The sequence below is a fragment of the Balaenoptera acutorostrata genome, chromosome 21 (genome assembly GCF_949987535.1).
Source record: "Balaenoptera acutorostrata chromosome 21, mBalAcu1.1, whole genome shotgun sequence".
In the NCBI taxonomy this organism is placed as follows: Eukaryota; Metazoa; Chordata; class Mammalia; order Artiodactyla; family Balaenopteridae; genus Balaenoptera; species Balaenoptera acutorostrata.
The window spans coordinates 18,133,816-18,140,643 of NC_080084.1; the positions used below are offsets into that span (position 1 = coordinate 18,133,816).

At 47.4% G+C, this 6,828-nt stretch overlaps 1 long non-coding RNA gene across 2 annotated transcripts in view; it reads right to left on the reverse strand.

The window, feature by feature from the left end:
- LOC103016580 (uncharacterized) overlaps positions 1–4,214 on the reverse strand; it is an 82,081-nt gene extending 77,867 nt beyond the window's left edge. For both annotated transcript variants that reach the window (XR_003622580.2, XR_003622579.2), the window contains exons 1-3: positions 4,139–4,214; positions 3,220–3,388; positions 1,606–1,701 (exon numbers count right to left, since the gene is read on the reverse strand). This is a non-coding gene — a long non-coding RNA (uncharacterized LOC103016580). The remainder of the gene's footprint in view (positions 1–1,605; positions 1,702–3,219; positions 3,389–4,138) is intronic.
- Positions 4,215–6,828: the final 2,614 nt, after the last annotated feature.

The following is a 6,828-nucleotide window of genomic DNA, read 5'->3' on the forward strand; positions in this document are numbered from 1 at the left end:
GAGGAAGAAAGAGGGGGATGGAGAAATGTTGCTGAATAGTATAGGGTTTTAGTTTTGCAAGATGAAAAACGTTCTGGAGATTGGTGGCACAACAATGTGAACGCACTTAACCCTACTGTACTGTGCACTTAAAAAGGGTTAAGATGGGGACTCCCCTGGTGGCGCAGTGGTTAAGAATCCTCCTGCCAATGCAGGGGATACGGGTTCGAGCCCTGGTCCGGGAAGATCCCACGTGCTGCGGAGCAACTAAGCTCGGGCGCCACAACTACTGAGCCTGCGCTCTAGACACTGCGAGCTACAACTACTGAGCCCACGTGCCACAACTACTGAAGCCCGCGCGCTATAGGGCCCTTGCTCCGCAACAAGAGAAGCCACCGCAATGAGAAGCCTGAGCACCACAACGAAAAGTAGCCTTGCTCACCGCAACTAAAGAAAGCCCGCGTGCAGCAACAAAGACCCAATGCAGCCAAAAATAAATAAATAAATTTATAAGAAAAAAAGGGTTAAGATGATAAATTTTATGTTACATGTATTTTACCACAATTGAAAATTAAAATTAAAACATTTTGTAATTTTGTTTTACTTCATTTAAAAATATCAACTGAACATCTTTTCATATCAATTGAACATTTTTTGGTACTATCTTAGCAGTTACATAATAGTCGATTTTATTATTGCATATCTTATTTAATCAAATCACTGTTTTTTGAAATTTAGGTTTTCTACAAAAGCAAACATCATAAACAAACTGCAATGGACAGCGCTTAGCTACCTCTTTGACACACGTGCAATTATTTCCCTAGAATCAATTCCTAGAATGGAATTGCTGGGTCAAAGGAGAATATGGCTGTGTCAGGGTGAGACTGGGGTGGGAAATGTAATATGAAAGCTGAAATATGAAAACCAATCAACAGAGAGCTGAAGTGCGGTGTGATGTAAATTAAGTGCTATATAAATATTTCCGGTTGGAAAAGGAAATGTGATTTACTCATTCATCTATTCCTTATATAAAATGTACTGAGACTCTGCCATGCACCACTGTTCTAGACACTGTGATATCACGCTGTCCTATTAAACACTCTCTTATCCCTCAAGGAACTTAAAGACTAGGGAAGAGAGAAACAAGTAAATCACCAATTTCAGTGCAGCCTGGTACATGAGGGAAGGGAGAGATGCCCAAGGGCTAATGCAAGGAGAAGAGGAAGTTCACCAATCAGGGGAGGCTTCTCCATGGAACTAGCTGTGTGTCAGTGAGCAGAGTTTTGAGGGACAAGTCAGAGTTATTCAGACTTTGAAAGTGGATAACCACATGGCATAGCCCACCTCCAAGATGGCGCCCAATGACCCTCGCCTCCTGGTATTTGTGCCCTCATGTAGCCCCCTCCCACACTGGATCAGGGCTGTTTTGAGTGCCCAAAAGAGAATGATGGAGATGACAGTGTGTGAACCCTGAGGCTAGATTATAAAAAGCACTGCAGCTTCCCTCTTGCTCTACTGGATTGCATGATCTGGAGGAAGTCAGTGTCCGAGCCATTCAAGCAGCTCTGTGAAGAGGCCCATGTGAAAAGGAACTGAGGCCTCCCACCAACAGCCAGCGCAACTTACCAGTCAGGTGACTAAGCCATCTCAGCAGGGAATCCTCCGGCCGCCATGGTGACTGCAGCCCTGGCCAACATCTTAACTGTGGTCTCATGAGGGAACCTAAGCCAGAACCGAGAGTCATATAAGTGATTACTGGTTTTGTAAGTCATGAAAAAGTTCTGGGGGATGTGCTTCTCGGCAATAGTTAATTTAATATACTACGTATCAAGTAGAGCTTAAAATGTCTAAAAATGGGAGATATTTGGAGTGACCCCAGAGAAGGTTACATGTGGGGAAAGAGCAGGAGCTGGAGCTGGAGAGGAAAGCAGGGGCCAGATTATTCCCGGCCGTGGGACACTCTGCCCTCCTCCCCTTCTTCCTTGCCAGCGGAACCAACCTTGTTGACGTGTTAGGTGGCCGTTTGGATGAGGTCACACTGTGAGGATGTGTGTTAACAAGGTCAGTGGGCTGAGGGTAAGGCCTTGGCTGGGGGAAAACCCTCAAAGGGTGAGCAGAGGCAGAAAAGTACAGCCGCCCAAGAAAGAGTGACCACCGAAGTAGGAAAGAAAAGGAGAAAGTGGAGTTCCAAAAGTTAGACTTTCAAAAAAGGGGGAAGGTTAATGGCATCAAAGGAAACAAAGAAATCTAACAGAGGGACTTCCCTGGCGGTCCAGTGGTTAAGACTCCCTGCTTCCACTACAGGGGATGCGGGTTCGATCTCTGGTAGGAAACTAAGATCCCTCCTGCCACGTGCACAGAGCAGCCAAAAAAAATTTTAAAGAAAGAAAAAAATCTAACAAGGCCCGAGAATTGGGCACTGGAAAGGTCACCATGGCAGCCCCTGTGTCCTTTGTTGGGACTGTGGGAGCTTCAAAACACTGGGTCCGACCCTCTGACTCTGGTAAAACCCCTCACCTCTCTATCTCACCCCTTTGTCTCCTCCCATTTTCTCTTTTCTTCTCTTCCCATTGGCCATCTGGCCTCTTCCCGGCTCCCACCTCAAATGTCTTTGCTTTTTGCCTCTCAGTGCTTGGAAGAGTTTCCCCACAAAGGTCCACACTGCTCTCTCCTTCGCCACCTTCAGGCTGACGCCCCTGTCGTCTTCCACGTGACGCGCCTGCGGTTGGAACCTCCCCTCCCCACTGACACAGTTTCTATTCCGTCCTCTCCCCTCCCCACTGACACAGTTTCTATTCCGTCCTCTCCCCTCTTGCTCCCCCTACTGATCACTCTACAGGCCGCATCTTTTACTTGATGGTGCTTATTGCATCTCCCCTTCTCTAGGGTGTCAGCTCCAGGAGTTTGAACTCTATTCCCAGAACCCAGCACACAAGTGTTCTTTAAATATCAGTTAAATGCTGCAAAAATAAGGCACAGTTCCTGTTTTCAGGACTCGTGACCTCCAACCAAAGTGTGACAGCTGCTATCTTTGAGGCATGCACAAAGCACTAAGAGGGCTCCAAGGAAAGAATGACAGAGGAAGTAACTTCTGAGCAGAGAATACAGGAGCAGGGGAGGTGGAGAGTGAAAGGGACATCATATTCTGATGTGTCTGGATCATGGGGTGGGAGTGGAGGCGGGGCGTGATTGAGACCAGACTGTAAAAGGTTTGGAGACAAGCACACTACAGAGCCTTACCTTTATCCTACAGGCCAGAGATTTTCAAACTGTCCCCTGCGGACCCCAAGGGCTTCACACTTGCCAGGCCACTCGATGCATTCCAGCCTCCACTGTTTTACATATCGGGCTTCTGATTAGTCCTTCTTTTGAAGGCTTCAATTCCGCCACCAGACTTTGAAAACCATCTCTGTTGGTAATGGAAACTGTTGTCTTAAAGAACCACCAAATGCAAGTAGTATCAATCATTCCCTTTGATTGAGGGCAGGCAAGGCCTGGGGGGTAGGGGGGGCGTGAGAACGTGCAGGTTTTCGGACTCAGCTTTGGCAGCAGTGGGGCGTAGGAACCAAGCCTGGGCTTTGATTAGGGTTCGCACTTTATCAAGGCTCAGCAAAGGATAGCGGTGGAGCCGACCTGCCTTCCACGCACGTAACACACAAGTCCCGCTGCCTCGGGCCCCACCTGCGGTTAGCCCCTGTTGCACTCCCCGCTTCCCAAGAGATGAAGCAACTCGCTAAAGACACACCCTCACTTGCTGGCGAAGGTGGGGTTAGCTCTCCCAGCTCTGCCGTTTTTAACGCATTGTTTCAAGTCCTAAGCCACCAGATAAAAATAGTGCAACGGCTGGAGTGAGTGAGGCAAGGGCAAAGAACGGGGGATGGGGGGAGGGGCGGGAGCGAGGGGGTAAGCAAGGGAGTGCGGGGGGACTGGGCCGGTTCCATTTGGGCCAAACCCGCTTCCTTATCTGCAAAACCGGAGAAACTCGTGCTCTCTGAGCCACCTGCTCATTCGGTGACACTTCTTTGCTTTCAAAACGTGTAACAGATACACGAATGTGCCAGATTCCCATTTTTCTGTCAATTTCTAGGAAGATACAGCTAAGGGAAGGAAAGGAGGAGTTTTCCCTTCCTGTATCACACCCGTAACTCAAAGTGCTGACCTTCAGGAGTCCGCGCGGTCCGGAGGCGGCGCGGAGCGGACTGGCTGCCTAGTGGCTACGTGACTGCGCGCTCGCCGCGCCCCTCGACGCCCGGGACGCGTGCCGCGGGCTGGCTCCGCCCCGGCGACCCGGGCGAGGAGGGGCGGATCCCCTCGCCCTCCCCCTCCTCCCCCGCCCCCCTCCCCGCCTCCTGCGCAACTCCTGGCGTCCAAGTCGGGCGAGCCTGCCATGCAGACGCACTTCCAGACGCACGCACCTCCCCCTCCTTCCTGCATCCAAGACGCACAAGGTCGGCAACCCTGAGTCTTGGCTTCCTGGTTCATAGACTCATGACTTGGTGAGGCTCCCTGAGGGCCCTTCCAGCTGCTCTAAGGTCTGAGGCTATGGTTTCATGAATGATGCTTTTCCACTCTGCAAACATTAATGAGACCATATCTGTGAAGCGCCGTGAGTGCCTCGGGATAAAAGTGCTGATTAATTTGTCATTCATTGCTTATAAAATCCACTAAAAATGGCATTTTAAAATCAACATTTACTTAGATATAACAACCTTCCTGTACAGCTTGCCAAATACTTTAAACATCAGGCTGGGATCTGAATCATTACTTCATTTTTACAGATGAGGTGAAACATTGTTTCTTATAATAGTAATCATCATGATATCATTATTACTGAAAGTGATCCATTTTGAGTGAGAAACATAAATTGCTAAATACATGTATCTCTGAGAAACTCTTCTGGAGCCACTTTCAAAGAATGCTCCCCATCTGACCTTAAACAAAAGGAAAGGGCAAAGCGATGTTATCTTTTAAGTCGGGAAAATAAACAGAGTTTTCTATTTTCTTCCCTCTTTTGTAAGCGCTGACATTTGAGAGGTTTCTCACCAGCACGTGAGCCTAAGCAAGGCTGGGGCCATCTGGGGGGGCACCTAACTGTATAAGTTGTGAGGCAATGGAAAGGGGGGCTGCGGTTTTTATGGGAAATATCTTCCTGCTCATTTATTGGTTGCATGGCATTGTCACCCTGATCCCTGAAAATGGGGCAGGGTAGAAAGGAATGAGATTTGTTAGTATCTACTTGCTCCCTTTGTGAGGCTTGGGTGATGAATGTCCCAGGAACCCCAAGGGTAGAGGTCAAGCTGCCTAACTGGTCTGGTGTGGGCGTGGTGAGGGTGATAAAGGAATCCCATCTGCAGAGCCCCTTGGATGCAGTTTAACCTGTACTGCAGGCCTAGGAGACAGACTGCCATGATTCTCTCTGTGGCATATATAAAGCCCAGGAAAGTTCCCTCAAGTAAAACAGCTGGGAAGTCACACAACCAGCTTTCAAATCCAGCTATCTGAACTCCAGCTTCAGAACTGTCTCCTTGTACTCCAAAGACCCAGACGTCATGAATGTTCTCATGCGTCATAAAAGTGTTAGTCCTGGGATGGCAGAGACTACGGGGGAGTGAGATGTGGGTCTCTACAGTCTACCATGATCTGGCTTCAAAGCAGTGGGATTCATGGAAAATAAGGCTACACCACAGGAGTTGGCAGACTATGGTCCATGGGCCAAATCCAGCCCGTCACCGGTTTTTGTGTGGCCAGCAAGTTAAAACTGGATTTTACATTTTTTAATAGTTTAGGGGGGAAATAATCAAAAGAATAATATTTAGTGGCATATAAAAAATTATATGAAATTCAAGTTTCCATGTTCACAAAGGAAATTTTATTGGAATGCAGCCATGCTCATTGCTTGCATACTGTCTATGGCTGCTTTCGCATTACAAACGCAGAGTTGAATGGAATCCATGTTCTGTAAATCAGCAATACTGAACCATTGCCCCTAAGGGAAATACAGGGTTAATTTCCTGCAAGTCTCTGGTCACATTTTTGTTAACAGATCAATACATAACCTTATTTTATGTAGTTCTGTTTAAAGAAACTTTATTTCAATATATACTGTTCATTAAGGCTGAACTCACGACCAACTGCGGTGTAACTCATGCTTGGACAAAACTTATGTAAGTCGTGAATTTTCCCCTTTTAAAGCACATCACAGCATTCTTACACATAGGAACACTAGACAGCACTTCAGAGCACTACATTTGGGGGCTGTTTTAAACAGCAAAATCACTCACAAAACGCAATAAACGTGACACTAAATAGATCCCAAAAAGGATGTTTGTGTACAGTGTGAGAGCTGAAATACGAAGGCAGAAGTTTGCCTTGTTCACCCTCAGTGCTGGGAACATGGGTGTCAGGTGACTCGCATTTTTTGCTGCTCTGCCCATACGTGACTGCCAAAGCACCAAAGGTATTGATTTGGGGGTTACAGATAAACATTAGTGAGTAGGCAAATTCACAAATATGGAACCCAAGAATAATAAAGATCAACTCTACTCGCAACAAAGACCACATGGCCTGCAAAAGCTAAAGTATTCACTGCGTGGCCCTTTACAAAAACAGTCTGCCATCTCTTGCTCACCAGTATTCTCAGCCTTCGCCTGAAGAGAGTGAAACGGGCAGAAAGGAACTGATTCCTCCTTAACCGTGTCCAAACTAGCGGGAGCTCAGAAAGAAAAGCAAAACAAAACCAGTCACGAGGTCAGGAAACTGGGGGCTCACGTAGTTGAATGTGGAGAGAATTTTCAAACTGTGGGGCAAAGCTTCAATGTCTTCCCTTTGCAGATCTGGTTTTCATTCAAC